This window comes from Natator depressus, chromosome 2 (genome assembly GCF_965152275.1).
Source record: "Natator depressus isolate rNatDep1 chromosome 2, rNatDep2.hap1, whole genome shotgun sequence".
Classification (NCBI taxonomy): domain Eukaryota; kingdom Metazoa; phylum Chordata; order Testudines; family Cheloniidae; genus Natator; species Natator depressus.
In genome coordinates, this window is record NC_134235.1 from 61,224,936 (window position 1) to 61,249,480 (window position 24,545).

At 39.6% G+C, this 24,545-nt stretch overlaps 1 protein-coding gene and 1 long non-coding RNA gene across 2 annotated transcripts in view; one reads left to right on the forward strand and one right to left on the reverse strand.

Moving 5' to 3' along the window:
• Nucleotides 1-24,545, forward strand: part of CYP7B1 (cytochrome P450 family 7 subfamily B member 1) — a 178,878-nt gene that overhangs the window by 43,855 nt on the left and 110,478 nt on the right. The window lies entirely within an intron of this gene.
• LOC141982331 (uncharacterized) overlaps nt 13,560-24,545 on the reverse strand; it is a 73,985-nt gene continuing 62,999 nt past the window's right edge. The window contains exon 3 of the long non-coding RNA XR_012638031.1: nt 13,560-13,649. This is a non-coding gene — a long non-coding RNA (uncharacterized LOC141982331). The remainder of the gene's footprint in view (nt 13,650-24,545) is intronic.

Here is a 24,545-nt window from a genome sequence, read left to right on the forward strand (position 1 = left end):
AGGAACAGTGAAAGGGAGTGTGAATGGAGGTGGCCTGAACCCCGGTTTAGGACAGCATTTAAACACATTTGTAAAGTTAAGCACATGCATAAGTGCTATCCTAAATAAGAATGCTTTCCTGAACTGGGGCCCTAGGGAAGAGGAGAGAACAGAGAAGAGGAACTAGGATGTACAGTGAACAGAGAGAGAAGGAAGTGAATAAGAATGAAAGAATAATCATCTAGGGAGAGAGGGGAAAAAAAGTAAGAGGTTTAAAGGAGAGAGAATTTGAGAGAGATGAAAAGGGGTAAAGGATAACAGGAAAATCTGAGAAGAGGGGATATAAAATAGGAAGAAAACAGACTCTCTTGTCAATCACATGCAAGAACTTCTGCCCTGAGAAGGGCTAATCCAGGCACTGGGAAATATAGAAACAATAGAGGAGGGTGAATATCCTTATATAATATAGGGAAAATTAAAACTGAAAATAAAAGACCAAGGGCAAACACATCTTTTGGCAACAAAATGCCTCCAGATGCACTTACTTTTCACTATTCTCCTGGAGGAGACCCTCTGATTTCCCAACACATCCCACACATCCCTTCATCATCCTATTCATTTGTTTTGCAGTAGTACCCCAAACCTCAGTCAGGATTGGGGCTTTGTGGGGTTTGGGCACTATACAAACAATAGAAAGATATAGTCCCTGTCTCAGGGCCTGATTCAAAGCATGTTGAAGTCAATGAAAAAGCTTACACTGACTTCAGTGAACTTTGATTCAGACCTTCAAAGAGCTGACTAATTAAAAAAAGGCACAAATTGATACAACAAATTACTGGAGGGAAGGAAGATGGAGGATGAGTGCACCACATTCGTAAAATCACACAGTTATGTAGGTGCATGGTTTAATAGTTCCAAATCATTTGAAAGATTTTTGGTTTTTATTTATTTAATCAGTATCCATGCCTTCCCTCAATTAAGCCATGATTAGTTGGCTGACTTCTTGTAGGTGTCACAGCAGAGATAGGCATTGATGAGGGAGGGATTTGAAGAAAGAGACGGTAGTGACCTTCAGGATGACTTAAAGGTGATCTTTTCATTCAAGAAGGGCAGTATGGAAAAAAAAATGCAAAAACCTGAACAAGTGAGCATTCAAGGCTGGCACCATTGGCAGTGTGGAGAAACACTGATTGCATATATAGTGAGTATTGTATTGCATGTCAGTATGGATTTAAAATTCTACGTTTTTGTGGTACTATTATTCAGGGTTGTATGAAAGTTTCCATTGTAAATCCCTTTTTATCAGGGGTTCCTGATCTGACTTTAAACATTTTTTTTTCCAGACTGAAATTTAGCAGAGCGCCTGGGATTGAAACATATTCAGTTTTTTAAGTCACTGTTTAAATTTAGAGTTTATGGTTTTCAGTTGGGTTTTTTTGTTTCTTTGTCCGTCTTGAAATATTTGTCATATTTTCTCGAAAATGCTTGCAAATTAGGCTTTTTGGGTTTAGAACAAAAAACTTTTAAACAGCCTAATTCTTAACGTTTGTGATCCAGTTAATGTAAATATTACATACATTATTTTTTCATTATATTTTCAGTGGGCCAAATCCTGAAGCCCTTACACACTTGAATAGATTTTTGGGAGTTTTGCATCAGATACCTCACTATTTTGCATAGTATAGGGCTTGATCCTGCAAAATGCTGAGCACTCTTGCCTCAATCCAGTAGAGTACTTAATCAGGTGCTAATGTTTAAGCATGTGAGTTTTCCAAAAGAAATCAAGGTTGAGTGCGTGCTTAAGTATTCTGTTGGTCTGAGCCATTGTGCTCAATACCTTGCAGAATCGAATCCTAAATATCTACCTAGATAGCTAGGACTGCAAAATTTGGCCCAATAAGGATATCCAGCCTAACTATGTAATAGTCTTGTGATTGGAGCAGTACTAGTTCAGGTGTTTGGGGTGGAAAGCGCACACACACACACACACACACACACACACACACACACACACACACACACACACACACACACACACACACACACACACACACACACACACACCTTTGAACCTTTACAACCCACCAAGTGAAGAATATGAATTTTAAATATTTTCTAATAGCAAAATCCTCCCATCCTTGTCCCAAGCCAGAGTATACTGACTTTTCATAGACGAATTCCATGTTGGATCGCAGTGATGGGATCCTCCCCAAAGTCATAGAGCATATGCATAGCAACTATGCAATTACTGATATAGCCCATTGATTAAATCACACCTGCTGTGCCTCAAGCCTCTTATTTCCACATTGAGGTTTGTGGCCAGTGGCTCTTCATAGTCACACCTCTAGCCCACACTTATCCCTACTTTCCTTCATGGTGATGCAGACTAAGAGCATGTCCACACTACAGGTTATATTGGTATAACTTGGGGTGTGAATAAGCCACCCCTTTGAGCAATGTAAGTTACACCGACATAAGTGCTGGTATGGACAATGCTGTGTCGGCAGGAGTACTTCTTCCACCGACATAGCTACCGCCTCTTGTGGAGGTGGTTTTATTATGCCAACAGGAGAGTTCTCTCCCATCGGCATAGAGTGTCTTCACCAGTCACATTACAGCGGCTCAGCAGCATCGGTATATCTTTCACCCCCACTCCACTTGCACAGCAGAACCACAGTAGTTCTTATGCTTTCAGGCCTTAAGCACTTACGTGTGGGTGGGAGCAGGATTTCATTGCAAATAGGTATTCACAGATTCTCTACCACCACAGCTTTTATGCCTGTTCTAATGTGCTTTCCTGAAAACATTTTATCTGTAGCATTAAAAAACAAAACAACAAAAAAAACCCAAATACACATACAAGTGCGTGCATGATAATAGTATGTAGGAAGAGGCTTAATCCATAGCAAAAACCAGGAAATTCAAAGTTCAGGCTAGCTCTCAGTTATTAACTTTCCCCTTTTGTGTCTAGGTATTCCAGTACATGTGATATGTGAGAACACCCATTGCTTGGCATTTCCCACAATACCATGGATATTCCAGAGAGTGAGTTAAGGATGAAGTTTCATCCTCACTTCTGAATTTCCAATCTGTAGTTTGTTTAAACCAGGTCCCTAATGTTATGAAAAGTAAGAAAGTTGGTTTGTGTGTGTGTGTTCGAATTAATAGGATTTTTAAGTGTATTTTTAATTTTTATAATCACAGAATGCTCCATTATCTAATAGATGATAAAATGTCCTGAATAGTTGACTCTGGGGCTTTCACTAAACTACCCATGAATGCTGAAACCATCTGTTTTTCTGGACGTTTGTCAGGGTGAGTGTGGCAGAGGCAGCTGTTTGAAAAGGGACGCTTTGGATGATGAACCAGCCCATTGTTTCTAAGCAATTCACTTGCATTCAGAGGCTCTACCCAAGCGTACTATAGAGCAATCAAAATCAAACTATTGTTTGTACCAATCATATTGATCTGAAAAGAAGGTGGTGGGATGACCCCATTGTAGATGCAAATAGTTGTTTAGAGCAGCTGTATGCTGGCCAATATGTACCACAGTAGGAAACACACTTGGAAGCTAGAGGGCTCTCTGCATCCTACTGGGGAAATAGAAAAGATTATGTCCGATTGAACTTCAGTTTAGAGCAAAAATGAAGATGCAGGTCTGTTGATATTGCTAGTAATTTGCTTTTACAGAAATTGTTGACATTAACACGATGATGCCAAAGTTATTAATCAGTTACAGCTGATTGGTTTTGCTATGCTCAAACTGTAAACTAAGAGTTCGTAAACAAGATAAGTACTAAAACTACTGCAGTTAAAAAAAATTGCTTGGGCTTCTAATGTCAATTTTCTATTCTACAAAAGTTAACCAATCTCTGATTTCTTTGGTTTATTCAGAATAATTCATGTGCAATTTAAAATTTTCATAATTTATGATGCAAATATAGCAACTGAATCAAAACATATTGTGGTGCTCATTTCTGTGTTAAAAATAAATGTATTATCAATGCAGAAAGTAGAGAAAAAGATACTCTTTAGTGCATGTAATGAAGATTATAGCTTTTAGTTTAGAGTAACCGAGAAAACTACACTTCATCCATTAACATTTTAAGCTTTTTAGTTGTCCTTGTCACTTCATTGCATGCATGCTAATATCTCCTTGTATAAAATTTAATCTGTTGAACTAAATGAAGGAATTAGTATCTGAAAGACATCTTTCATTAAGCAATTAACGAATCTTTCTAACAAATCTACAAAAGCATATGTGTTTATATTTAATAAGTGTTTGTATGATCAGCCAATTACTGCACATAGCTACATCTTCTTTTATTTATTTTAATAGAACAAAGTATAAACTTAAGCATTATTGTGGCTTGAATTTTAGTGAATATACTATAATTAGTGGGTTTATGTTTCCAGGCTTATTGTCTTTCATAATCCTTGTACAGTCTTAAAGAACAATAATAGTAATTCCTTGTAACAGGATTCCTTGTATCTCCATAAGATTCACAGACCGAGATTATTAGGTGCTGAAGAATCTGAGCAAGAGATAAATGCAGAAAATGTTAAAAAAATATATTAACAAACCTGTGCGTGAGCACGAATGAGAGGAAGGGTGAGGAGTACTGAAAGGTGACCATCTGAACCAACCAGCAACATGTTACACAACACAGCATTAAAATACCTTTTCAAATGTATTCTCCTTTTTCTATAGGTAAACAATCATACGTTGTAGCTCTGTTTTGTTTGGGTTTCTCTTTCTTTTCTTACACATCAGCTTTAAATCATTTTCTACCAATTTGCAATTCTATTTCTAGCTTTCGGTATAAGTGGAAAAATTTGATGTAAAAATTAGTAACTTCTGTCGCTATCAAAGCCTGTGCCACTACAGACTGGTATGCTCCCAGTTTTGCAGGAGTTAGGTTTTTCAGAATTGTTATATTAACAGCTGATAGGAATACTTTTTTATTTTGCCTCACTCCCACCTGTCATGGTTCAGTTTACATCAGACCGTTTCATCTGAAGTGTAGATGCTAGCTAGTTGGATGATGATAAACTCATGGATTTGCTTTAATAATTCTGAGGTAATTCAATTATTTGAAGAAAATGAAGCCTATAGGACTCTGTCAGATAATTTTCCTCTTTTAAGTATTAAAGAATATGATTCTTTAGAAACTTTTTTTATAAGCTTACAGGTACACATCCACAGAGAAAAGTCTATAGCAAAAGACATAAAAGAATGAAAAGTCTGAAAAGAAATGGACAGAGAAAAGTCAGAAGAAAAAATGAAAAACAAAATCCTCCCAAAACAGAATATTACGCTGCACACAAAGTTCTCTCCCTGGGGATGAGAACTGAACGAACCACAGATGACAGATGTTAGTCATATCATTTAATAGACTCTAGGAAGGTGTTCGGATACTGCAGTGATGAGGTAGTATAAAACCTAAATAGAGAAGACTGGCCAGTAGGAGAACTCAGCCTTCTTTCTACTCACAAGCAGCAACATTAAGATAGGCAATAACACACAAGATTTGACTTTTTTTTTTTTCCACCCTTTTTTCATGACTAAAAGTCCTAGTTGTTGACTGTTTTATAGCACAGCCATTTTAATATTAAAAGTGCTTAACAGTTTGACAGCTAAGATGTACGTCTAGCAGTGTTAACACATCATGACCCAAGTAATGAAGGCTTGAAAGATTTATCGATCACCTACTAGCAGGAGGGCTAACCCCATTAGCAAGAGGTAGATACACAAGTCAAGGGCAAATGCTCCCACCAGCACTGCCACCAATCTCAGCAGGTGGGAAGAGGGAGGATACTGGGATTTCTACCAGCTTGTTGTCCCTGAATCCTGCTTAGGGCTCCTTCATTTGTACCAGCCTCTGTCTAGCACTTGCCTTAGTATTGTCTACAGGCATTGGTCAGGATCAGGTTCCCATTGTGTTGTGAGCTGTACAAACATGGAGTAAGTCTCAGTTCCTTCCCAAAAGAACACCACCTCACCTCCATATAATAGAAGTTTTACTTTGTTTACCCCTGTATAGCTTCCTGGACAGAAATCTTTGTTGTTATGCTGCTCCTTCAGCCTCCTTTTTGTTTTTTAAGTTGACTTCACCCATGATTAATTCCAGTGCCTTGCTCTGATGCTATTCAGTTTTGCCAAATATCGGCTGCATGTCATCACTGTGATTCTTGATAGTTTCACTTCTGTCCGTAGCGTTCTGAATAGCAGTAATGAAAAACAAAGTTATGAGCAACTGCAAAGACACTGGAGCTGTCTGCAGAGTCAGACACAAAATGAGAGTACATCACTTAACTTTTCAAATATGAAGTAAATGTAATCTTCACATCCATAAGGGCTAGACACTTTTTTCCTCTAAATTTTCTATGAAAGCTTAAATTCTGCATAAATTAGCTTAAGGGTCCCTACAATTGCCACGGAAAGTTTGGTAGTTCCACTGGTAAATGTCCGAATGGACTTTTCAAGCCCTTAACTTAAGATTGTTGTAAGGAATACATTTCATTCAGGATCATGAACTATTCAGTAATTTTATGCTTGCTTGCTTGCTACTCTATGTAAAACAACCTCGACATATAAGCAAGTAAACTCTCTGTGGGGCATGGTTGTCTCTTTGTTGAGTATTTGTGCAGCCATAATACAAAAAATAAAATAATACGTGCTGCTTTTTGCCCAGACTCTGTTCACATTTAGCTAAAATTTGAAAACTTGGGCCTCTAACATTAAACACCTAAATCCCTATGTGGGCACCAAAATAAATTGCATGATTTTTCAGAGGTGCTGAGCACCTGCAACTATCATTGACTTTATTGGGATCAGTTGGAGCAGAGTGGCTCTGAAAATCCGGCCGTTATGGTATTTGAATGCTTTCATATGGCTTTAGATGCCAATATATAGGCACCCAGGTTTGAAAAATTTGGCCAGGATTAATATATCAACAAGTAACTTTAAGAATATACTTAAGGCTAAGCTAACACCATTGTTTACCTAGTGCAGTTCATGGATCCACTTTTCCCTATATGCCATTTTAATTTAAATTACTTCAGCAGAAATCACATAAAGGCATTTCAACACCACAGAGAGCGGCAGTATAAACTCCTAAATTAGTAGTTTTCAAACTTTTTTTCTGGAGACCCAGTTGAAGAAAATTGTTGATGCCTGCGACCCAACGGAGCTGGGGATGAGGGATTTAGGGTTTGGGAGGGGCTCAGGGCTGGGGCAGAGGGTTGGGGTGAGGGCTGCGGGGTGGGGCTGGGAATGAGGGGTTCAGCATGTGGGAGGGGGCTCTGGGCAGGGGGCTGGGGTGTGGGAGGGGGCTCTGGGCTGGGGGTGCAGTTCTGGGGATAAGGAGTTTGGGGTGCAGGAAGGGGCTCTGGGTTTGGGGGGGCTCAGGACTAGGGCAGGTGATTGGGGTGTGGGGTTGGGGCTTACCTCAGGTGGCTCCCGGGGTACAGTGCAGTGGGGGTTCAGAGGCAGGCTTCCTGCCTGTCCCGGCACCGCGGACCGCACTGCGCCCTGGAAGGCGCCAGAAGCAGGTCTGGCTCCTAGGCAGAGGCGCGCAAGTGGCTCCACGCAGTTCTCGCCCGTAGGCGCTGCCTGCCGCCAGTTCCCCTTGGCCGTTTCCTGGCGAATGGGAGTACGGAGCTGGTGCTCGGGGTGGGGGGCCACACGCGGAGCCCTGTGGCCTCCCCGCCTAGGAGCTGGACCTGTTGCTGGCTGCTTCTGGGGTGCAGCGCGGTATCGGAACAGTAGGGACTAGCCTGCCTTAGCCGTGGAGCACTGCTGATGGGACTTTTAATGGCCATGTCGGTAGTGCTGACCAGAGACGCCGCAACCCAGTGCCTGACGTGCCAGGACCCAATTCTGGGTTGCGACCCATGGTTTGAAAACCACTGGCCTAAATAAACAAAATACTTCCATGGCTCATTAGTTTCTCTCCTTTCTTACATGATCACCTTTCTTTAAAGGATTCCCTGAAAATTAGGTTATCTTAACGGTGTGGAACACTTCTTATCAGGCAAGTCTTGCTGCTTAGATGCAGGTTGAAAGTTGAGCTGCAACTAATTAACATCTCTGTCCGCTATAACTTTATTCTCAGTTTTGTCCTGTAGTAGCATACAGAGGAACATTGGTGTATGGATTCAGAGCTGGCTAAGTGTTGTGGATCCCTTTTAATTCAGTTCTGCATTGTGCTCCAGTTCATCTATATGCTGCTCTATTTGAACTGGTAACTTGATCTCTCCAAATCTGGCACCCAGTTCATAATCTATGCAGGAGGCTGTATGAAAGGCAGTTGCCAGCCAGAATACGGGACATACACTATTAAAGTATTTGTATACTTGTTTGTGTGTGTCTTCACCAGGAAATAATCATAATAATAACTCTTATATAGCACTTCACCAGTAGATATCAGAATGTTTCACTGTCTTTAGTGTATTTATCCTCGTAACACCTCTGAGAGATATTTTCATTCCCATTTTACAGATGAGGAACTGAGGCACAGAGAGGCAAAGTGACTTACACACAGTCACAACACAGGAAGTCTGTAGTGGAGCAGAGTATTAAACCTAGGTCTCTAAAATCCTAGGCTGGTGCCTTAACCATAGACCGTTCTTCCTCTCGAGCTATCTTGAGATAGCTATTTCATTGTAAAATCCTAGTCGAGACAAGAGACCAGGATAATTTTAGCTCAGTATAGCTAGTGTTTACCTTGGACAACTATATTGAGGTAAAATTACCCATTGCCTTATCTCCATTAGGGTTTTGCAACAAGATAGCTATCTCAAGTTAGCTATCTTATTGTAAAAAGCAAACAAATAAACAAAAAAACGCTCTCTTTCGTTCCCCTAATGAACACAAGCCTTTTAAAGAGTTTGAGCCATTTCCCCCTTTCTAGCTGGAATTTGGCCCCCCCCTCCTGCCAAAAAAAGTAACATTTTGAAAATGGGGCCGAACCGTGCCCTTTAACAGGATAGACAATATGCTAGGCATATTATAGAAAATGTAAACAAAACAGGACCAAGGGCAAAATTGTCAAACTTGGGTCCCTAAAGTTGGATACTTAAACCTGTAGGTAGGCCCTTTAAAAAAAACAAAATACTGCCTGGATTTCAGAGTTTGTGAGTTCTCAGACCTCCCATTGACTTCAGTGAGTGTCACAGGTACTCAGCACCTCTGCAGTGAGGCCTCTCATTACTTCAACTTTAGTACCTAAGGGCTTGTCTAGAAGAATGCTTAGTTCGCAGCAAGCTGAGGTAAATCTAGCCTGCCACACACTGTGGCTCCTGTGTGGATCCTGCTGCCATGCACTAAAAGTTCCATAGTGCACTTTATCTACTCCAATTTTTGAACAGGAGTAGATTAATTTAATAATATTGAGATGGATCAAGTGTATCCGAACAAGGGATAGGAATAGGTTAAAGCACACTAGGGAACTTTTAGTGAGCGGCAGGAGGGTCCACACAGACTTTTAGTGTTTGGCCGGCTAGTGCAGGGTAGATTTATACCCCAGCTTGCAGTGAACCAAGTGTTTGTATAGACCAGGGGTGGCCAACCTGCTCACTGCTCAACCCCAGGCTCTGCCAAAGGCCCTGCCCCCTTCCACCCCTTCCCGCCCCTATCCCTGAGCCTGCAGTGCCCTTGCTGCTCCTCCCCCCTCCCCCCCCCCGCCACCCCAGCCTTCTGCACACCACGAAACAGGTGACTGATTGGCGGGGCTGCCGGTGGGTAGGAGGTGCTGGGAGCGGGAGTGGGGGAGCTGATGGGGGACTGCTGACATATTACTGTGGCTCTCTGGCACAAATGTGGTACATTGGTAAATTCTGGCTCCTTCTCAGGCTCAGGTTGGCCACCCCTGGTTAGGCCATCCTTTAGTTTTAAAACTTTATGTAAGCACCCAACTTCTAGGCACAAAAATTTGGCTTAACAATTTGCTTTGGTGCTGGGAAGGCCTTTTTCTCAGGAGATCAATTTTTTAAAATAGTTGATTGCATATATTTGTATTTTCAGTGTTGCCAACTCTTGTCATTGCATTGTGAGTATCATGATATTGGGTGTTGGGGAAAGCCCTAAGTTTCAAAGTCAAGGGATTGCATAGGAATATCATCTTTCATTTAAAATACCCCAAAATGATTCTGTCACTTATGGTTGCAGAGAAAACGAGTGACATCACCCCTCCCCCAAAAAGGGTGAGAAACTAGAAGGTAATAAAAATAACTCAGTTTTTGATTATTTTAAAAATATCTCATGGTATTTAAGCCAATATGATGATTTGCAGGGGGATGGGGGGCTGGGAGTTGCTGATTCATTATTTTTGAACACTTGGGATTGGCAATCACGGGTGTAGTGTAGGGTGCACGGGGACATTGTCCCCTCAAATTGCAAGCCTAGGGGAGGTGCAGAATTCCCCGTCACCCTCAATGGAGCTAGAGCTGCCCCCAAATATAGAAGTCAAACTACACCTATGTTGGCAATACTGTATTTTAAATGTTTGTAAAGCATTTAGAGCACAGGATGCCCACAGTGGAAGAGACTTTAAATAACTGAACATAAATAGACTAGCACAGCAATAGACCAATAATAGATGTTATTTCATTATAGAAATGGCCATTCTTACAGTGTGTTAAGCTCTGTTCACTGAGAGAATGGTGTTTTGGTTACCACTAGTATTTTGTTGACCCTCTAGTGGGTGATATGTGGATCTTTGTAAGAAGACAATCATATGAATGACTCTGAAATGCTGGAATAAATAGGTTGTTCAGAATTTCTGGAAAAATAAACGTGATCATAGAAGTTAGAGATGGATCAAGTGCATCTGTGACAGTGGTAGGATGTAGTTCCCTAACTCAGTTCATATACAATATTAATTTCATACTATACCTACTTTACTAGTACTTATAAGAAATTAAAATTATATTTACTTTAGTGTTTTCGATATATTTAGGCTTTTAATGGAAGTTGACATCTATGTGAAGTAGCTGATTGGAGCCAAAAATACAAAAGAAATTTAAAAGTATATAGTAATGTTCAAGGCTGTGTTGTTTACGATAGCGTGACATATGGCCTTGCTGTATTGTTTACTGGAGCAGAGGTTGGGAGAATTAAAGCCAGAAATACAGTACACAGGGAATTTTTGCTCCAAGTCTTGTGCAGATATGTTGAAATTTCTGTGGAGATTTCTTTTGTTTCCTTGTCATTTGTTTTTATTAATGTCAGATTCAAGGAGAATCAAGTGTTCATTAGCTTATTACACTGAAACTCTTTGCTGCTGCTGCTTGAAAGTAAATTTTCTGTCTGCCATTTCCCATGAACAATGGGATATTTTGAAGCCCGGGGTGGGGGGGGAATTTATCCCTGTGCATCAGGCTAGTAACAAGGCCTATATGCTACTTAAGTCCTCTTTCATTTTTTCTGTGTTAATAACTTCCTAAGTTAGGGGTTTTTTTACTGTTTCCCTTCACCACAGTATCTTAGCAGTGTAGTATCTTTCTCTGGCTTGACTATATACAATCATTTATTAAATGTATTAAAGAAAATTATGTTCAAAGTTTCTAATTAGATAACAATATTGGATTTTTAAAATTATTACCTCAAGAAAATAAAATTGAAAAATTGATGTTTTCAAAACTATCTCCTCCACCTCTTTAAAATGTATCTTAATCTTGGTGGTGTTATTTTAAATCTAAGAAGCAGAGCTTTCAGTTTGGTCTAGGCTTCAACTAAAATGCCATGTCAGTGTGGTAATAACAGCAGTTAATCTTCTTTTATTTAAAAATATATATTCTGATTGCTTAAACTTCAGATTTTGCGAGTTGGAAAGATAAGTGATTGTACTTCCATAAAACTCAGTATAGGTGGCAGGAGTGAGATATCTTCAGAAAATATTGAAACATAGGTTAAAAATCATGCTTTTTTTCAACAAAATAGTGCTTGTTTTAGTCCAGACATTCCTCCTTGAGTTGTGATCTTATCCATTGGTGGAAGCTAAGCCAAGTCAGACCTTGTGCTTGTGGATGTTATAACAGGAGACCTTTAAGGGAAACTATGTTTCAGGAAGTGGCTTTGTGAAGTAGTTTAGTGTGTAACACTCTTATTCTGAGACCGTTCTGATTCTGAACCAATTTATGAGCATTGCAGTAGGTGGCATTGTGCTGCATTTTGCACAATTAGCATTGTGCTACTAAATTCTCCACGGCTGTAAGCCAGTGGAGCTGGCCCCATTTATGTTACTGTGGAATTTGTCCCACTTGCTTTTGGGTGAAGATTTAAAACGAAGATTGCTTATGACCATTAAAGATCCCACATAGGTTTCTGCAAGAGGCAGGCTGTTCACCCCAGTGTACTCATCAAATGCCAGTTTGGCTGTTTATGTACATGGATCACGAGTTTCAGAAAATACCCTCCCACCACTGTTTAAGGTTCCCCCATGTGGATTTAATTTGATGTACTATTTTTCATTTTCTGTCCTAAACTGTTGTGTGGTATAAATGTTAAGGGTGGAAACAGCTTCTGCTTTTCTCATAGCTGTTGGTTCCTATGCTCTGTTGAAACAACTCTAAGGTGACCGAGGTGATCAGTCGCTGGCCAGTACTCTAAACAAAACTGTACAGTTGCAGAAATGAAAATGATTCTGTTTGCCCAAAATGTGGAAGGTTTTCCAATACTCTTTCCATGTTTTATGTGAGGGAGTCAGCACTAGGATAGAAAATTTCTACTTTCACTTGGAGACTGAGTTTTTTGGCATACAGTACAATTCTGATCACAGCCCTTTTCTTTTTAAAAAAAAATTCTTTTAGCTATCCATATTATTATGACTAATCAGTATAGCTTTCCTTTAATTTTTGAAGTTCTGGAGTATACCATTGGATTATAACACTGTTATTACCTACAGATAAATTCAGATAATTAAAATGTCTCTGATAAACTTTTGGTTTCTGTCTGAATTTTGGTATGAGGACAGAAATTTAAGTTTTCAAAATGTGGATAATTGGTAAACCCATGGATTTCAGTGGGTTTGCATGTGGAGTAAGATATTGCTCAATAGAAGTAGAGATTGCACAGTTTGGCCCAGGAGAAGCTGCGTCCATATGTGCTTCATAGAAGCATCTTCTCTTCTTGATATGGATGCATCAGTGGCCATCAGTATTAGGTGAAGATTTTATACTGCACCCCCAACGTAAGGCTAAAGGCTGCCTCGTTTGATTTGACATGTGTAAACGCCCCAATTCTAGCAATGAATGTGGGAATCAAAGTTTAATGACAGCAATAAGAGAAGACTAAATTAACTGAGTTTATGCATGAAATAAATATGAAATGTTATAAATTACAAGTCAGTGTCCAGAATCTTAAAATCTTATAGGTCAAATGACATTCCATTATCATCCTCTTCTTTTTGAGGCGTGATTTTTTCCCCACTTCTTCCTGCTGTCTCAAGCCAATTTCTTTCCAATGATAAACTAGTGGGAATTTTCTCACTTATACATATATTCAGTTGCTTGTGCCTCTCATTTGAAGGTGTTCGCAGGTTGTTTTTATTTGCCCCCTTGGGTTGGCTCTTCAGTCTTCTGAAAGCAGCTACAGCTATTGTAGCACAATACTTCTCAGTGGGTACTGCAGGTCACTAGACTCTCTTGCGCTGATCAGCAAACAGGATCTATGACAACAGAAGGGTGTTCTAAGCATCATCACTGTGAAATCTTTATTATGGTGAATCTGCTTCTAAACTTAGATAATACAGATAATTTATTCCCATAAATGTGAATGTAATTTCATGTATTTGAATGAGCATCTGTGGTATGTGGGGAAAACGGTGTCTCGAATTAAAACAAGTCAGTGTAAGTTCACTGGGGTTGGAGGGAGAACAAAATTTCTCCTTCAGGCTCTGTGTTCAGAAGGCCACTTCAAGTTGAGATTTCCTCCTTCTGGTACATTAACATGCACCTTTCCGCATTGTAGAAACTTCCCTTAAGGTTCATAGGATCAATAGAGGACCAGTTTTGGGGCACAGTGCCTTCATGCAGAGTCCCCAGTCTATCCAGGTTGTTATACTGTGCTTACTACAAAGGTATTGGAGTACCCGAAGATCCATGGGGAACCCATTCTGTGAGGTGACCACACCCCTCCTCCCACAATTGAAATGATTTAGGAAAAATTGCCTAGTGAGTGAATGCTGCAGAGATTTTCTTCCCTCAGGGCTCTACCTGAGCAATTTGCCTTCTCCTTTCCTTCTCTCAACTGCCCCTCCAGCCCCCACACACAATGAGCTAGACTTCAAAGGAAAATTACTTAAAAACAGATAGTTAATTCAGTTTAGCCTAACAACTTTTCTATACTTTACAATCTGAGCCAAGAATAACAACAAGCGAAACACTGTGATACGTGAAATAGCATATTAATTATTCAGATACAAATATAACTGAAAGACAGTGTTTGAAAAGTGTTTGAATAATTAACAAATAAAGTAAGATTTCTTTCCAGAGTCCTAGTTTTGCTCAGCCTTGCTTAGTGTCACCTCTTTGTGAATCGTGTGAGAAAATTAAATGAGGGTTAATCCAGTGGATTTATTTCAAAGCTTCTTATTGGCCCCAGTAGGAAAATTCTAAAGCTAATAGTTATACGTCAAACTCACTTCAAAGCTGAATAGGTCCATATTCTTCTAGATGAGAGTATATTATTTAGCTGTGAAGAAATCACAAGTGTATCTCTTGGCTGAACAAAAAAAATTGACAAATCGCTCTTGAGATATTGTAGAATTTTATCTAAATATTTTCAGATAAGCATCCAAAGTTGATCCTTCTTTTAGGTAGTAAATGCATCCCTATTACATGAGTAGGGGGGGTGTTTCCACCCTGCTCCAAACAGCCTGCATGTGCTTTCTGCATTTTGGCTTTATTGGAAACTTAATAATAGCTGAACCATAAGCCTCAACCTAAACTTTCTCCCGAAGTCTTGCTGTGGCTAGAGTCTCCTGCACTACTTCCTTGTCTCTTCTATTGTTTCCTCTCATATCCTTGTGTAGTTAACAAGCGGGATCTGCGGCAGTGAGTCAGTAGAACTTACTTAGGGCTTGTATTTACTGCAGAGTTAACTTGAATTATAACTTGAGTGCTGCCCCAACCCTAAATGCAAAGTAATCATAGAATCATAATACTGGAAGGGTCCTTCAGAGGTCTTCTGGTCCAGTCTCCTGCACTCCAGGCAGGACTAAGTATTATCTGGACCATCCCTGAGAGGTGTTAGTCTAACATGCTCTTAAAAATATCTAGTGATGGAGATTCCTTAACCTCCCTATTTCCACAACCTCCCTAGACAATTTATTCCAGTGTTTAACTACCATGACAATTAGAAAGTTTTTCCTAATGTCCACCCTAAACAGTCCTTGCTGCAATTTATCCCATTGCTTCTTGTTCTATCCTCAGAGGTTAACGAGAACAATTTACATCCCTCTTTGTAACAATCTTTTATGTACTTGAAAACTGATATCATGTCCCCCCTCAGTCTTCTCTTCTCCAGACTAAACAAGCCCAATTTTTTCAATCTTCTCTCATAGGTCATGTTTTCTAGACCTTTAATAATTTTTGTTGCTCTTCTCTGGACTTTCTCTAATTTGTCCACATCTTTCCTGACATGTGGTGCCCAGAACTGGACACAATAGTCCAGTTGATGCCTAATCAGAGCGCAGTTGAGCAGAAGAGTTACTTCTCATGTCTTGCTTACAACACTCCTGCTAATACATCCCAGAATGATGTATACTGGAAAACATGATCCCAACTATACATACAAAATGACAGTATCTAAATTAGCTGTTATCACTCAAGAAAGCAATATTAGAGTCACTGTGGATAGTTCTCTGAAAACATCCACTCAATGTGCAGAAACAGTTTAAAAAAACTAACAAAATGTGAGGAAACATTAGGACGGATAGATAATAAGACAGTAAATATCATAATGCCACTATATAAATCCATGGAATGCCCACATCTTGAATACTGTGTGCAGTTCTGGTCGCATCATCTCAAAATAATATATATATATATATTAGAAATGGAAAAGATACAGAGAAGGGCAACAAAAATGATTAAGGGTATGGAACAGCTTCTCTGTGAGGAGAGATTAAAAAGACTGGGCTTGTTCATCTTGGAAAAGAGAAAACCAAGGATAATAGAGGTCTATAAAATCATGAATGGTGTGGAGAAAATGAATAAGGTGGTGGTATTTACCCCCTCACATAACATAAGAACCAGGGCTACCCAATGAAATTATTAGGTAGCAGGTTTAAAAGAAACAAAAGAAAGTACTTCCTCACACAGTGCACATTCAACCCTTGGAACTCGTTGCCAGGGTATGTTGTGAAGGCCAAAACTATAATTGGATTAAAAGAAGAATGAGAGAAATTCATGGAGAATAGGTTCAACAATGGCTATTAGCCAAGATGTTTAACAAGGGGATGCAACCCCCTGTTCTAGGTGTCCCTATGCCTCTGACTGCCAGATGCTGAGAGTGAACAACACAGGATGGATCACCTGATGATTGCCCTGTTCTGTTCATTCCCTTTGAAGCATCTGGCTTTGGCCATTGTCGGGAGACAGGATATTGGGCTAGATGGACCATTGGTCTGACCCTCTATGGCCATTCTTATGTTCTATGTCCTATCCACACACAAACCCCCTAAACTTGAGTGTAATGATGCTTTTAACTCCAGTTGGGTGGCCCATCAGGGGAATAGGCTACAGTCTGAGTTAACATAGCTTTCCAGATGCTAACACGATCACTCTGTGCTGCTAATGGAACTCCTTGGTGTAGCTCAAATGTTATTTCACAGTGTGGCTGCTCTCACTTGAGCTAGGCTAACTCAAGAGGAGTTAACACAAGTGTAGGTAACTCGAGTTAACTCTGCAGGTAAGATGTACCCTCAGAAGCTTTATGTAGCTATTATCTCCTGCTAATAGGAAAAGCCCTCCATCACTGTGTGGGACAGGGCTTGGCAATAGTTTGTACAAGTCCATGCCTCATACTGGAAACTTTTAGAAGCTAACATATTGTTTTCCAGAATCTCAGCTTGTAAAACAGTAAGTTTGCAGCTGTTACAGTTTGAAACTAACCTTTAGTAATATGAAGTGAGTGTAACTGATGCAGTGATACCTATGTGAGTCTGCATCTCGTCTGGAACAATATCTCTGAAGGGTGTGAACTGTCCCATTTATCTCAGTGTGGTATGAACTCCATGCCCAGTGCTGATCATCTAAATGTCAGCATAAACTGTTTCCGTCCTCATTTAAAAAAGGATATGGAAGGATCACAGAGCTTCACAATTTACTGTGGGTGACTCTCCTCTTGGTGACTCTCATACATGTGTGAATGGCATTTGGGTGAACTCAGTCACATTTTTCCCCCAGTCAAGAAAGAGCCCAAGGAACCTAGCAGAGCCCATGTGTGACCGTCTGTATCCCTATGTTCACCCTTTTTACAAAACTGTAATGGATTCTGTACAAAGTGTGCCTTATGAGATGATGATGATTGAAAATCCATAATGTGCTGATCATTATTATCTTGGTAAAATATGTGTGCCAACATTGTATGTAAAATTATAAGATTCTACTGTATAGTATTACTGAGACATATTCCAATTTTAGAAAAGCAGGCACAACCTAGGTCCTCAAAGACAAAAGGCAAACTGATCCCTCAGCCAGATATCAACAAAATCAAATGGACTATCATCTGGTTAAGTGGACACTCTTTGGCAGGAAAAAAGGTGTGAGCAAGAAATTTACATCTTGGCAAAGAAGCAGCTGGAAGTTCCTGTCTCCCCAGAATTTCTGTCTTCTGAACCCCATCTGGAGATGATCCTCAAAGAAGAGGAAAAGGATAAAAATGGGGAACAGAGGCCGCAGATCACCTCTCCCTTCATCTCTACTCACGGCAGCCACAACACCTGAAGAACAAAGGAAACAGCTCGGGACTGGGGAAGATACCATTTCTAAAAGAGTTCAGCCAGTAAGACTCTTAGAAGAAGTGATGAGAGAGACTTTCACTTTGAATTCATTTAGCTTGTGAAGTTAGGTATTGGTTTGCATTTTACCTTTTTGTTTCTTTGTAACCAATTCTGATTTTTATGCCTCATTACTTACAATCACTTAAAATCTGTCTTTCTGGGGAGTTCCCTGTAATGTAGTTCAATAATGGCAGGCTATAGCGCGATATAGTATAGGTGGCAGTGCTATTGGCTGTGTGTGCTCGAGGTTGTGTGGGAGCAGGCTGGGGGTGGTTGCTTTCACAGTGAAGCAGTGTAAGAGGCACCCCAGACTGGAGAATTGAAGGGATACAGTTGTTCAACAGTCCAGATTGTACCCTAAGGAAAGTCACACTATGGACATAACTGAAGTGCCACTGAGATGAAGCCAAGCCCAGGGAGTGAACTGAGAGCCCTGAGAATACACGGTCATATTTTGAAAATCTGCACAAGCCACTGTGAGTACCATCTCAGTTTGGTAAGTCACGTGAGACAGAGCTTATTTTGTTGATGGAACTTGGAAGAGTGTCACATCTTTTTTCCCCAGTCTAACTCCTGCTGGAGAGAGGAAGGTTCTGGATCCTGGTACCCTGTTAAGTAAGACCCCATCAGCAAGAGCAGTGGTGTGCTCCCTTTCTTCTCCTTTTCTTTACAATGCATTTCAAATTCAAGGTCCAGTGATCATTAATGATCTGGAGGATGGTGTGGACTGCACCCTCAGCAAGTTTACAGATGACACTAAACTGGGAGGAATGGTAGATACACTGGAGAGTAGGGATAGAATATAGAAGGACCTAGAAAAAAGAACAGGAGTACTTGTGGCACCTTAGAGAGTAACAAATTTATTAGAGCATAAGCTTTATAAATAAAGGATAAAGCTTAAGCTCTAATAAATTTGTTAGTCTCTAAGGTGCCACAAGTACTCCTGTTCTTTTTTCTAGGTCCTTCTATATTCTATCCCTACTCTCCAGTGTAACAAATTTATTAGAGCATAAGCTTTATAAATAAAGGATAAAGCTTAAGCTCTAATAAATTTGTTAGTCTCTAAGGTGCCACAAGTACTCCTGTTCTTTTTGAAGATACAGACTAACACGGCTGCTACTCTGAAACCTGTCATTATGAGAGGGACCTAGACAAATTAGAGGATTGGGCCAAAAGAAATCTGATGAGGTTCAACAAGGACAAGTGCAGAGTCCTGCACTTAGGACAGAAGAGTCCCATGCACTGCTACAGACTAGGAACTGAATGCCTAGGCAGCAGTTCTGCAGAAAAGGACCTAGGGGTTACAGTGGACGAGAAGCTGGATGAGAGTCAACAGTGTGCCCTTGTTGCCAAGAAGGCTAATGGCATTTTGGGCTGTATAAGTAGGGCCATTGCCAGCAGATCAGGGGACATGATCATTCCCCTCTATTTGACATTGGTGAGGCCTCATCTGTAGTACTGTGTCTAGTTTTGGACCCCACACTACAAGAAGGATGTGGAAAAATTGGAAAGAGTCCAGCGGAAGGCAACAAAAATGATTAGGGGGCTGGAGCACATGACTTATGAGGAGAGGCTGAGGGAACTGGGATTGTTTATTCTGCAAAAGAGACGAATGAGGGGGGATTTGATAGCTGCTTTTGACTACCTGAAAGGGGGTTCCAAAGAGGATGATCTAGACTGTTCTCCGTGGTACCAGATGACAGAACGAAGAGTAACGGTCTCAAGTTGCAGTGGGGGAGGTTGGATGTTAGGAAAAACTTTTTCACTAGGAGGGTGGTGAAGCCCTGGAATGGATTACCTAGGGAGGTGGTGGAATCTCCTTCCTTAGAGGTTTTCAAGGTTGACAAAGCCCTGGCTGGGATGATTTATTTGGGGATTGGTCCTGTTTTGAGCATGGGGTTGGACTAGATGACCTCCTGAGGTCCTTCCAACCCTGATATTCTATGATCCCTGTTGTTGTCATAGTATCTGGTTTCCTGCCTGCCTTTTCCATGACTACAAGGTGGTCTCATTGCTCCTAGACCACGAGAGTGTTTCTTGGAGCCTGGGGGGGGGGGGGGGTCAAAAATGTTCCCAGTTTCTCCTTTTGACTACTAGCCAGTTTCAAGCTCTTTACTTGCTTTTTTACATGTATAATGATAAAAGCCGAGAGCGATGTCGAGGAGTTTCCATGTGCATAGGTGGTCCAAATAGATTCTGCCATCCATAGTAGTTCATGTGGGACTAGGTAGTGGATCATTTAGGGCAAAAGCTTGATCCCTTGCTCCTGAGCTGGAAGTTGGCTGGGTTTTCTCTTGAGGCAACAGAACTAGCTCTTGGCGGAAGGCAGAACTTTGTATCTCTGTGGAGCAGCATTTGTGGCTGATGCTTTTGGGTCATTGATAGGCTAGATATGACCCCCTTCAGAGACCATCTCAAAGGAAGGTGGGAATAAAGAAGGAAAAGGTGTATGTGTGGCAGGAGTGGAGGGGTGCTCTCATCTGATCTGGGAGTGGGGCTCAGAGAACGCTGGGGACGGTTTTCAGTTTAAAAATAGCAAGTCAACATTACCTTAATTGACTGCCAATGTACCTTTTTACAATAATTTCTTTAATGTGTACTTGGAAATATTTTAAAGCAAATTAACAATACACTTTGCTATAAAAACTTTTAAATAGGTTTCTCACAAACATGTGGTTTGCTAAGTTTCTGTATCAGAATATTGAATTGATCATGGGTTTTCACAGATCGTGTCCCACAAGCTGCATAGCCTGTAGGAAAGAGCCCCTCTTCTTTCTTTTTTCTTTCTTTTTCTTTCTTTCTTTCTTTCTTAAAAGCTTTGCTTTATAAATGTTTTTCAAAACAGTTTCAAGACTAAAGAAGCTGGGACGCTGAAATTTACTTTAAAGACCACTGGTTCAGGGCTAATGCATGTATGGTTTATTAATCAAATGTATGTAGCTGAAAGAAGCCAACTACAATTCACTTACAATTGAGATTTTACCCTATTTTAACGTTATTTTAATGAGCTACAGATTTGAATGTGGGCTTTGTTCATCTGTTGCTTCCACTCAATTGCAGTTTCACCCTAAGAAGACACAAGACAGATTGATCAGGCTTCCAGTCATTGTGAGACTTAAATGAAGTGAACGGGGCCTTATGTTTCAAAACCAAATGAGAGGATTAAAGGGGAAAAAAAGGCAGCTCCTAAGTTATCTGTCCGTTTTTCTTAAATTTGATTAAGCTACTTGCCACTAACAAGTTTGGTATTACTGTAAATACAGCCTCGAAATAAATTTTTATGGCTACAGGCATCAATCGGCAAGCGACACTGTGAATAATTAGCCCTTAGAAACACTTGTTTGCATTGGAAAAAATTATTTGATTGCCATTTCTAAAAACACATTCAGATAATAAAACTGTACAAATTTTCTTCAAGGTCTAATTGGGATGTATCTCCATGCCAGTGACTACAGTCATAGTGTGAGCAAACTTTGCAAATTCACTGATTATTTTTAAGTGCCGATTTGTGTTTTATATTTTTTGTGAAAGTAGGAAAATATTCGGAATGAGATTTGTTTAGTAAACTGTATTCATTTTGATTTATGTATATGTGTTTATTTTAAACCATGGAGCCCAACTTTATGGAAACTTGCTAAAAGCACTATAACCACACCTGACTTGGCCCAAAATGGAGAAGATTGCAACCACCCTCATCCTTAATGTAGCAGTGAGGCCTGTGAAGACTTTATAACCAAGTATTTGGTACTCCACCTTAATCGGAACAGCCTCCATTTGGATTAAGATTGTATGATGTGGAGTTCTAATCTCAGTGGGTGATAATTCAAATAAAACTGAGGGAAGTCCTTAGCTGCATTGCTGAACTCTCTAGGCCAGTGTTTCTCAACAGCCGGTCTGTGGACAGGAACTGGTCCCTGAGGTCTCCCTGATGCAGTTTAGGCAGTCAGTCCCTGATATCACAAAGGTTGAAAAACACTGCTCTGGGCCATACTTCTCTTTGTGGGCTTTACTTTAGCCATAAATAGCCATAGAATGGCTCGGGCCTTACATAACATATGTAGATAGAGAAATGTTGTGAGGTTGCAAAGCAAAATGATGTCTTTTCTTTGATATTTTGACTTTCTATTTTTCAACTTAATTTTTAAGGCCTATTAAACCTTAATATTCCAATGCGTAATATCTTTGTTCTTTTTAAACCTGGAAGGTAGAATTTGGTACAAGAACTGTGAAATAGCAAAATGATCTGACATGTCTTAGCTTGAGCCCCCATTCCTTGCACACTCAGAACTCCCCTTCATTTCAATGGTGACTTTATGTAGGAAGGTAATGTATGACACTACATTTATAGATTCTATTGGACTCAGTAGTTTGTAGTCTGTCATCTCACATGGCTTCTTAAACTGAGAGTTTAAATAATTAATAAAAATAAACAGCAGATATCTATAATATTGACCCTTGTAGCAGAAAACATACGTTTTAGAATGGAAGTCAAAATGTGAAATGAATAATAATGGTCTTTGAATACAGAACATTTATACATTTAAAACACTATGCACACATTAATTCTCACTACATCCTATGAAGTAGATAAGTTTTATTATAAAGATTTGACAAATGGGGAAACTGAGGCAGACATGTTAAAGGGATTTTCAGACATGCTGAGCTCCCATGGCTTCCATTGTCTTCACTTGGAGTTGTATGTATTTGACACCACTGAAAAATCAAGTCCTAAATCACTTGCCTAAATCCATATGGTTAGTAAGCAGTAGAGCCATGATTAGAATTTAGGGGTGTCAGATGCCTAACACTTTATGTATTCCTTTAGAGCGCACTCTATCTCATTGTCTTATTTAAATGCTAGATTAATGCATAATAATGTCAGGAAGCAGATTTATAAATGTGCTCATTCTTATTGAAGTTGGATAAGAAAAACTGAGGTGCAACCAAACAATGAGTTGTCACGCAAAAATTTAGAGTAATCCAGTTATAAAGTGTGTCCTGTTATTTCATAATGTTTGTTTTAAACAATAATGTGACACACACAAGGAAACGTTGCTTGTTGGTTTGGATGGTGGACAGTGGAAGACCTGACTCATTCTCATCCTTTTTTGTGGTTTTATGTAAACTTTAAAAGCCAGATGCTACTTTTTTGCATGTGTGCGCACGTGCGTACGCTCCCATGTCTCCCACTGAAGTCAATGGCAGTAATATGATTTTATCCAAAGACAGAATTTGGCCCTAAAAATTCATTGGGACACTTCTATATAATGTTACACAGATTTCAACGTATGATATATATTTTCCTCAGGTACATAAAAATATATGTGTGCCAATATAATTTAGAAAGAAGGCTTTAATAACAAATATTTAAATTGATTTTTAGCAACATAAGCAGTGTTTCATTTGCTGTGTGATATATGGAAGGATGTGTGAAGACAAAAGCATGTGGTATAATGAAATTTTGTAAAGCATTTGTGGGGTTTTTTTGTTTTTGTTTTTACCGTGGCAGGGTATTCAGCAGCAAAGGCTGTGGATATTTCTGTATAGCATTACAGTGTTAAACAAATTTCTCTTGACATTCAGTATATGTAAGTAACTGAGAATATAGTTCATTTCATTTAGTGTTCAGTCATCTAAAATCAAAGCATTTGGAATATTATTACTTAGCTTTGATAATATATGGTAGATTACTCATTTATAGGCATGCTCTGTTTAAACTGAAGTTTCCATATAGCACAGGTTACCAACTGTGTTTGTTATATTATTATTGCCCTCATAATAAGTTCAAGGTGAGGTTTTCAGGCAGTAAGCTGCAAGTCAGTTTTCATATAAACACTTTAGAAAAGCAATCCTGACATCAGCAGCTCATGCAGTCTTCCATCTATAATGTAAATGACTACACCTGCTTTATTTTATCTCTATTCATTATTTAATGGATGTTAATTTAACTTCTCTGCAAATACATGTGAAAAGAGGACAATTGTTCGTACAATAAAGCCCCAAAAATAATCCAAAAAACAAACAAAATGTATAACAACAAAAATACAAAAGAGACCACATTAAAATGATAAACATAAAGGTCTAAAAAGTATCATTATGAGGTTCACAGATACTGTGTTCCAATCAAACTCAATAAGGGCTGAATTCCTATTATGTTTCTCAAGCCTCCAAAAAGACATGGGAAGGAACCAAAAGTTTAAGTCAAATAAAAAGCACTGAAGCCAAGAGCGCATGAATGTATAGCTGGGTAATGGACCTTTCATCTCCTAAATAAAAACAGTTCAATTCAATTGGAACCAAAGTTTCCCCCTTTGAAAAAGTTTAATTTAATGAGTTTCCATTTTATGCGTGGGCTGCTCTTTAATCGATGCTGCTCCATTGAAGTTTTACCCAGTGAAGACACAAGACAGATTGTCCAAGCTTGCGGCTATTGTTAGGAGTTGATGAAGTGTATGGGCCCTTATGGTTGATAACAGAAGTAGATGGTCAAAGCCAATAAATAAAACTTTAACTCTGATTGTTGGGTGCTTTATGCTGAAAAGCATTCTATTAGCATGA